Source organism: Triticum dicoccoides, chromosome 4A (genome assembly GCF_002162155.2).
Source record: "Triticum dicoccoides isolate Atlit2015 ecotype Zavitan chromosome 4A, WEW_v2.0, whole genome shotgun sequence".
Taxonomy (NCBI): Eukaryota; Viridiplantae; Streptophyta; class Magnoliopsida; order Poales; family Poaceae; genus Triticum; species Triticum dicoccoides.
The window spans coordinates 627,366,582-627,376,497 of record NC_041386.1 but is presented as its reverse complement, the minus strand read 5'-3'; the positions used below and the strand labels follow the sequence as shown (position 1 = coordinate 627,376,497).

Here is a 9,916-nt window from a genome sequence, read left to right as displayed (position 1 = left end):
GCGGACGGCGTCGAGCCGGCGTCGGGCGGCGGACGATGTCAATCGGGGCAGCCTGGCGGCGTCATCGGGGCAGTGTGGAAGAACTGAATGAAAAATTTCACAAGTGTTGTCTTATATGGCCAGAGCATAGGTCCCAGTTCGTGGCACCAACCGGGACAAATGCCCCCCTTTAGTCTCGGTTGGTGCCACCAACCGGGACCAAAGACACCTTTCGTGCCTGTTCGAGCCACGAACCGGGACCAATGACCTTGTGATGGAACTGGCGCGGTGCGGTGGGATGTTTAGTCCCACCTCGCTATCCGAGAGGCTTCGACAGTGGTTTATAAGCGCTGCTGCGCTGACCACTTCGAGCTCCTCTCTAATGCAGGCTTATGGGCCTACAGTCACTTTATCTACCTGTGGGCCTACTGAGCCTTCTGCGGGCCTGAATCCTGGCCCATGGGTGGGTTTCTAGTCATATTCAGGCCATGGTGGCCCAGTAGCTGGCATTTTTCTAGTTTTTTTGTTATATTTGTTGCTTTATTTATTTTATTTTGTTTCTACTTACAACAAAATGCTTACTGTTTTTTAGTGATTCTTTTTCCTTTTAGGTAATAAAAACTATAAACTTTCTGTTAGTGCCATTAGTTTCCCAATTTGAATAGTTTAAATTTGAATTCTTTGAAATTTGTGTGAATCACTAGTTTGTATTAACTTTACTATAAAAATAGACTTTGGAAATTTTAGTTTCATAAATTTTATATAATTCTTTTGGCTATTAAAGTTTCTAACAAAAAATCTTTATGATAATTCTTTTGGCTATTAAAGTTTCTAACAAAAAAAGTTATTTATGGAAATTCATTTTTCTTATAATGTTTTGAACAGAAAATATTTTAATAATTTTAGTTTCATAAATTTTATATAATTTTAGTTTCAATAATACTAGAGGTTTATGAAAGCTTTTTAGTTCATTCCTTTTGCTACTAGAGTTTCATTAAAGTTTTCTAGTTCATTCTTTTTTCTATTAGAGTTTCATTAAAGTTTTCTAGTTCGTTGTTTTAGTTTATTATTTTTGCTATTGGATTTTCATAAAAGTTTTCTAGTTCATTCTTTTTTATATTAGTTCATTCTTTCAGCTACATGACCCTGAAATTGAAAAGCACTTCAGATGAACTTTGAAGAGGTTAAAAATTGGCATGGTATCATAATTTCACTCACATAGCATGTGCTAAAAAGTTGAGAGGGTTATGGGAAAAACTGGATGCACCTCGTGTACAAAATGGACAATCTCTTTCGAAGTATCAAGGTTTCAGACGAAAACTCATCTATTACAAAGGGATTTCATTATTTTGAACTTATTTGAACTCCAGACTTTTTGTGTCTTAAAAATGCACCATTCAAATCCACATAATAAATTTTCAACCCTTTCTAACTTCATTTGTTATTTTTCATGCATTTACTGATTTTTCTTGAGCTATATGACCCTGAAATTCAAAAGCACTTCAAATGAACTCTGAAAAGGTTAAAAGTTGGCATGGTATCATTATTTCACCCACATAGCATGTGCTAAAAAGTTGAGAGGGTTACGGGAAAAACCGGATGCACTTCGTGTACAAAATGGACAATCTCTTTCGAAGTATCAGGGTTTCGGACAAAAACTCATCTGTTACAAAAAGGGATTTCATCATTTTGAAGTTATTTGAACTCCAGACTTTTTGTGTGTTCAAAATTCACCACTCAAAGCAACATCATCAATTTTCAACCCTTTATGACTTCATTGTTATTTTTCATGCATTTACTGATTTTTTTTGAGCTACATGACCCTGAAATCCAAAAGCAATTCAAATGAACTCTGAAAAGGTTGAAAGTTGGCATGGTATCATCATTTCACCCCACATAGCATGTGCTCAAAAGTTGAGAGGGTTACGGGAAAAACTGGATGCACTTCGTGTACAAAATGGACAATCTCTTTTGAAGTATCAGGGTTTCGGACGAAAACTCATCTGTTACAAAGGGATTTCATTATTTTGAACTTATTTGAACTCCAGACTTTTTATGTGTTCAAAATGCACCGTTCAAAGCCACATAATAAATTTTCAACCCTTTCTGACTTCATTTTTTATTTTTCATGCATTTACTGATTTGTTTTGAGCTATATGACCCTGAAATTCAAAAGCACTTCAAATGAACTATGAAAAGGTTGAAAGTTGGCATGGTATCATCATTTCACCCACATAGCATATGATAAAAAGTTGAGAGGGTTACGGCAAAAAATGGATGCACTTCGTGGACAAAATGGACAATCTCTTTCGAAGTATCAGGGTTTCATACGGAAACTCGTCTGTTACAAAAGAACTTTCATAATAGTTGTGGAGAGGAAGTCTTCACTTTTTCCGCTTGTGTCCTTTTCTTATTGCGCCGTAACCATGGATAATCTTCATCGTTTAACAGGGTTCTTGGGCCAGCCTTGACTTTGAAGGGAGGAATTTCATCAAACTTTTCATAATCTTCGGACATGTCTGTCTTGCCCTCCACTCCCACGATGTCTCTTTTTCCCGAAAGAACTATGTGGCGCTTTGGCTCATTGTATGATGTGTTCGCTTCCTTATCTTTTCTTTTTCTCGGTTTGGTAGACATGTCCTTCACATACAAAACATGCGCCACATCATTGGCTAGGACGAATGGTTCGTCTGTGTACCCAAGATTGTTCACATCCACTGTTGTCATTCCGTACTGTGGGTCTACCTGTACCCCGACTCCTGACAGATTGACCCATTTGCACTTGAACAAAGGGACCATAAAATCATGTCCGTAGCCAAGTTCCCATATGTCCACTATGTAACCATAATATGTGTCCTTTCCCCTGTTGGTTGCTGCATCAAAGCGGACACCGCTGTTTTGGTTGGTGCTCTTTTGATCTTGGGCGATCGTGCAAAATGTATTCCCATTTATCTCATATCCTTTGTAAGTCAATACAGTCGAAGATGGTCCCCTGTACAACGAGTACAGCTCATCAGAAACAGTGTTGTCATCTCTGAGACGTGTTTCCAACCAACTGCCGAAAGTCCTGATGTGTTCACATGTAATCTAGTCATCACACTGCTCCGGGTGTTTGGAGCGCAGACTGTTCTTGTGTTCATCGATATACGGGGTCACCAAGGTAGAGTTATGTAGAACTGTGTAGTGTTCTTGAGACCAAGAATGCCCGTCCCTGCATATTATTGAGTCCCCTCTTAGCGTGCCTTTTCCAGTCAGTCTCCCCTCATACCGCGATTTAGCGAGACCAATCTTCTTAAGGCCAGGGATGAAGTCAACACAAAACCCATTGACATCCTCTGTTTTATGGCCCATGGGGATGCTTCCTTCTAGCCTAGCACGGTTACAGACATATTTCTTTAGGACTCCCATGAACCTCTCAAAGGGGAACATGTTGTGTAGAAATACGGGGCCCATGACGACAATCTCGTCGACTAGATGAACTAGGACGTGCGTCATGATATTGAAGAAGGATGGTGGGAACACCAGCTCGAAACTGACAAGACATTGCGCCACATCACTCCTTAGCCTTGGTATGATTTCTGGATCGATCACCTTCTGAGAGATTGCATTGAGGAATGCACATAGCTTCACAATGGCTAATCAGACATTTTCCTATAGAAGCCCCCTCAATGCAGCCGGAAGCAGTTGCATCATATTTATTATTCCCTTTATTATTCCCTTTATATTCGGTGAGAAGCCATACGGGACCTTCATACTGAGCAGGACCTTCATACTGCTTTGGAGGAATGCCTTCTTTTTTGTGCAAATGTTGCAGGTCCTCCCATGCCTTCGGTGTATCTTTTGTCTTCCCATACACGCCCAAGAAGCCTAGCAGGTTCATGCAAAGGTTCTTCATCACGTGCATCACGTTGATTGAAGAGCGAACCTCTAGGTCTTTCCAGTAGGGTAGGTCCCAAGATATAGATTTCATCTTCCACATGGGTGTGCGTCCCTCAGTGTCATTTGGAACAAATAGTCCGCTGGGACCCTTTCCAAAGATTACGTGTAAATCATTGACCACAGCAAGTACGTGATCACTGGTACGCATGGCGGGCTTCTTCCGGTGATCTGCCTCGCCTTTGAAATGCTTGCCTTTCTTTCGACATTGATGGTTGGTTGGAAGAAATCGACGATGGCCCAGTACACATTCTTCCTGCATTTGTCCAGGTATATACTTTCGGTGTTAGCTAAATAGTGCGTGCATGCACGGTATCCCTTGTCTGTCTGTCCTGAAAGGTTACTGAGAGCAGGCCAATCGTTGATGGTTACAAACAGCAACGCGTGCAGGTTAAATTCCTCCTGTGTGTGCTCATCCCACACACGTACACCGTTTCCATTCCACAACTGTAAAATTTCTTCGACTAATGGCCTTAGGTACACATCAATGTCGTTGCCGGGTTGCTTAGGGCCTTGGATGAGAACTGGCATCATAATGAACTTCCGCTTCATGCACATCCAAGAAGGAAGGTTATACATACATAGAGTCACGGGCCAGGTGCTGTGATTGCTGCTCTGCTCCCCGAAAGGATTAATTCCATCCACACTTAAACCAAACCATACGTTCCTTGGGTCACCTGCAAACTCAGCCTAGTACTTTCTCTCGATTTTTCTCCACTGCGACCCGTCAGCGGGTGCTCTCAACTTCCCGTCTTTCTTATGGTCCTCTCTATGCCATCTCATCAACTTGGCATGCTCTTCGTTTCTGAACAGACATTTCAACTGTGGTATTATAGGAGCATACCACATCACCTTCGCAGGAACCCTTTTCCTGGGGGGCTCGCCGTCAACATCACCAGGGTCATCTCGTCTAATCTTATACCGCAATGCACCGCATACCGGGCATGCGTTCAAATCCACGTACGCACCGCGGTAGAGGATGCAGTCATTATGGCATGCACATATCTTCAGCACCTCCAATCCTAGAGGGCATACGACCTTCTTTGATGCGTACGTACTGTTGGGAAATTCGTTATCCTTTGGAAGCTTCTTCTTCAATATTTTTAGTAGCTTCTCAAATCTTTTGTCAGGCACAGCATTCTCGGCCTTCCACTACAACAATTCCAGTACGGTACCGAGCTTTGTGTTGCCATCTTTGCAATTGGGGTAAAACCTTTTTTGTAATCCTCTAACATGTGATCGAACTTCAGCTTCTCCTTTTGACTTTCGCACTGTCTCCTTGCATCAACAATGACCCGGCGGGGATCATCATCATCAGTCACATCGTCTGGTTCCTCTTGATCTTCAACATCATCCCTCGTTGTAGCATCACCGTATTCAGGGGGCACATAGTTGTCATCGTCCTCTTCTTCTTTGTTGTCTTCCATCATAACCCCTATTTCTCCGTGCTTAGTCCAAACATTATAGTGTGTCATGAAACCCTTATAAAGCAGGTGAGTGTGAAGGATTTTCTGGTCAGAATAAGACTTCATATTCCCACATATAGGGCATGGACAACACATAAAACCATTCTGCTTATTTTCCTCAGCCACTTCGAGAAAATTATGCATGCCCTAAATGTACTCGGAGGTGTGTCTTTCACCGTACATTCATTGCCGGTTCATCTGCGTGCATTATATATAATTATGTGTCACAAAAACCATTACATATTCACATGGATAGATAAGTGACCAAATTAATAGAAGTTCATCATCACATTAAAACCAAAGTACATACATAGTTCTCATTGAACAACATATAGCTCTCCAGAGCATCTAATTAGACCATACATTAAAACTATGTAAAACCTTTCAATGCAACAACAAATGCGATCATAATCGCAACCAAGGTAACAATTGATCCAACGGCATAATGATACCAAGCCTCGGTATGAATGGCATATTTTCTAATCTTTCTAATCTTCAACCGCATTACATCCATCTTGATCTTGTGATCATCGACGACATCCGCAACATGCAACTCCAATATCATCTTCTCCTCCTCAATTTTTTTTATTTTTTCCTTCAAGTAATTGTTTTCTTCTTCAACTAAATTTAACCTCTCGGCAATAGGGTCGGTTGGAATTTCCGGTTCACATACCTCCTAGATAAATAAAATCTATGTCATTTTGGCTGGCATAATTGTCATAGACAATAAATGAACCAAATAGTTATAAAAGATAATATATATACCACATCCGAATCATAGACAGGACGAGGGCCGACGGGGGCAGATACCAAAACCATCGCACTATATAATAACAAGCAATATTAAAAATAAGAAAATTAGACAAGTATCTATCTAATCATACAAGTAAGATTTTTTTTCAGAAAGAAGATAAGAACAAGAGGCTCACCACGGTGGTGCCGGCGATGAGATCAGTGCGGGCGATTGACGGCGGTGAAGATGGGGATGGGACTTGACGGACCGCTAAACCTAGACAAATCTCGAGGAAAATGGAGCTTGGAGGTCGAGCTTCGAGAGGAGAAAGCTTAACTAGTGTGGCTTGGGCATTTCATCGAACACCTCATGTGCATAGGAGGTGAGCTAGAGCACCACAAAGTTCTCCCCTCACAGGCCAGAAAAATAGAGTAGTGGAGTGCTCTGCTTGCGGGCGAGGGGGTATATATAGCCACCTCATTGGTTCAGGTTCGTGGCAGGAACCGGGACTAAAGGCCCCCCTTCTGTCCCGGTTCCAGCCACGAACCGGGACCAATGGATGTGGGCCAGGAGCGAGGACCATTGGTCGCGCTTCGTGCCTAGAACCGGGACAAATGGGTCCAGACGAACCGGGACCAATGCCCCACGAGTCCCGGCCTCCCCCCTGGGCTCACGAACTGGGACGTATACCTCCATTGGTCCCGGTTCATGGCTGAACCAGGACTAATGGGCTGGCTAGGCCTCAACCAAAACCCTGTTTTCTACTAGTGTCCACATCGGACGGTCCAGATAGCACAAAGACAGGCACACCATCACCACCAACTGGCTTTTTTTATAGGAGTATACATAAAATATATAGACCAATGCCTATTAATTTTTTAACACTAATGATCGTTATCACGGGCGGTTGGCAGCTGTTGCAGCCAAGGCACTTGATCTCCGGTTCCAATCCGAAAACCATATATTTATCTTAGATTTTTCTTGCTATCTTCTGCTAACAAATGGAACCCATCCACATGTATTTCCGACCATCCTAGACCTTTTTGTGCCACATAGGAAATCCCTGTTTGGATAGAACCGCAGGGTTAAAAACAACCGGATTAGAGAGGACATGGTATAGATTTCTGGGATTCGGAGGTGAGGGTTCATTCTCGACGAGAGTTATAACTTCAGGGTTTAAATCTGTTAAACGAGTATGTAGCCTAACCGTAGGTTGTTAGGATCAGCTCGTGTGCTGTATAGATAATGATCAAGTTAGGTTGTTGTAGATAAAATCCTAACTGAATTGTATCTATCTTGTACCCTGCCTGAGTATAAATGGAAGGCAAGCCCGGATGCATAAGTCACGGCAATTCATTACTTCTGACTTGGTAATAGAGCGATAAGATCCTCTCCCATCGATCTCTCCCTCCCCGCCGCCGCCATGTCAGGCCCTGCTGCCATCAACTCCACCTCCGGTGCTCTCACCTCTCCCAATGTCGGCGTCCTCGCCACCGCTGCTAGCTCCTTCGCCCCTGTCTCGATCTCCTCGATCGGCAATCTTATCACGATCTGTCTCACAAGGGAAAACTTTCTTCCCTGGAAGACGCAGGTTGTCCCGGTGCTCCACTCCCATGGCCTCTTTGGCTAGTCGATGGCTCGGAGCAGCCGCCGTCCTACACCATCACCACCGGCACCGGCACTGATGCCAAGGAGGAGGCAAACCCGCTCTTCCTTCAGTGGTACCAGCGAGACCAGTTGGTGCTCATTACACTGCTGGGCTCCATGACGGAGGATGTGCTCGGTCAGATGACGCTCATGACCACCTCCGCCGTTGTCTTGGCGGCCCTCCATGACATGTTCTCCTCGCAGAACAAGGTGCGTCTCATGCAGATGCGTTTTCAGCTGTCGAACCTGAAGAAGGACTTCACCGCTACTGAATACTTCAACAAGATGAAGGGCTTTGTTGATGCTATGGCGTCCATTGGGAAGCCTCTTGGCGATGACGAGATCGTCGGCTACATGCTGGCCGGTCTTGGGTCTGAATTTGAACCTCTGGTAGCCTCCATCACCGCTCGCGAGGAGCCAATCAGCCTTGGTAGCTTCTACGCGTTCCTCGTCAGCGCCGAGCTCCGCATGGAACAGCAGGCGTCCGTGGGCGAGCTCCACTCCTCCGCCAACTCTGCAGCACGCAACTCTAATGGCCAGCGCAATGGCGGGCGCGGCGGCCACGGAGGTCAAGCTGGAGGCCAAGGCGGTCAAAGCGGTAAAGGTCGTGGCCGTGGCCAGGGACGTGGTTGCAGCAAGTACATCAAGTGTCAGGTGTGCTCCAAGTTTGGCCATGATGCTCTGCACTGCAGGAACCCCTTCAACCATGCTTATCAGCCTAAAGACAACCGTGAGCGTTCTGGCAACGCTGTGCACTCCAGCGGCGTCGAGTATCCGTGCTGGTACATGGACTCGGGTGCCACCAATCATCTGACCAGCGACCTCGACAGGCTCACCATCCAGGAGCGCTACAACGGCAAAGATCAAGTGCAAGTCGCCAATGGTGCAGGTTTGTCTATTTCGCATATTGGTCAATCTGCTATTTCTGGCTCGTCACGTCCACTTTATCTTCGCAACATATTGCATGTTCCACATGTTAGCAAAGATCTTTTATCCGTGCACAAGTTAACCTCTGATAATGATGCTATTGCTGAATTTCACCCTGATCATTTCTATCTTAAGGACCGGGCAATGAGGGCAGTTCCTCTTCAAGGTAGATGTCGTGGCGGTCTCTACCCGATGCCAAGCCTCAGGTCGTCCGTGTCCAGTTGTCGAGCGCTCTCCAGCATGAAGCTTTCTCATGATCTTTGGCATCGACGCTTAGGTCATCCCAGCAAAAGTGTCGTCGAGTCCGTTCTTAGGTTAAATAAATTTGCTTGTGCACCGCATGTCAAATCTAGTGTCCGTGATGCGTGTCAACGTGCTAAAGTCCATCAGTTGCCGTTTAGGGATTCTACTCATGTAACCCATGCACCTCTCGAACTTATTCATTCTGATGTATGGGGGCCAGCAACCACTTCGGTTGGGGGTTTTAAATATTATGTGAGTTTTCTTGATGATTATAGTCGGTTCACATGGATATATCTTCTTAAACGCAAATCTGAAGCAGAGCAAATTTTCTACAATTTTCAGAAGCACGTCGAACGCATGTTAAACACCAAGATTAAAACAGTCTAGACTGATTTGGGTGGCGAGTACCGTCGTCTCTCTAAATATTTCCATCGCGAGGGAATCACCCATCGAGTAACTTGTCCACATACTTCCCAACAAAATGGCATCGCTGAACGGAAGCACCGCCATATCGTGGAAACCGGCATTACTCTCCTTGCACACTCTTTTCTCCCTATAAAATTCTGGGACGAAGCATTTGTGACTGCATGTTACCTTATAAATCACATGCCCACTCGTACACTGAAAAATTCTTCATTAGTCGAACGTCTCCTAAATGAACAGCCTGATTACACTTTCCTCCGTGCCTTCGGCTGTGCATGCTGGCCAAACTTGCGCCCATACAACAATCACAAGCTTGCTTTCCGTTCTCGCCAATGTGTATTTCTTGGGTATAGCTCCATGCACAAAGGCTGCAAATTCTTAGATCGCTCAATGGGTCGTATCTACATTTCTCGTGACGTTGTTTTCGATGAGCAAGTTTACCCTTTTGCATGCACAACACCCACGCCACCACTCCTCTCCATGCACCATCTATTTTTCCTCGTTCCGAGCCAGTTATTGCTAATGACCGCATGCGGCATTATGACTTAACCTTGCTTCCTGA

The 9,916-nt window shown here is 44.5% G+C and overlaps 1 pseudogene; it reads left to right on the top strand.

Annotated features, from left to right (window-relative positions):
- Positions 1–8,085: 8,085 nt before the first annotated feature.
- On the top strand, positions 8,086–8,224 carry LOC119290333 (annotated as a pseudogene).
- Positions 8,225–9,916: the final 1,692 nt, after the last annotated feature.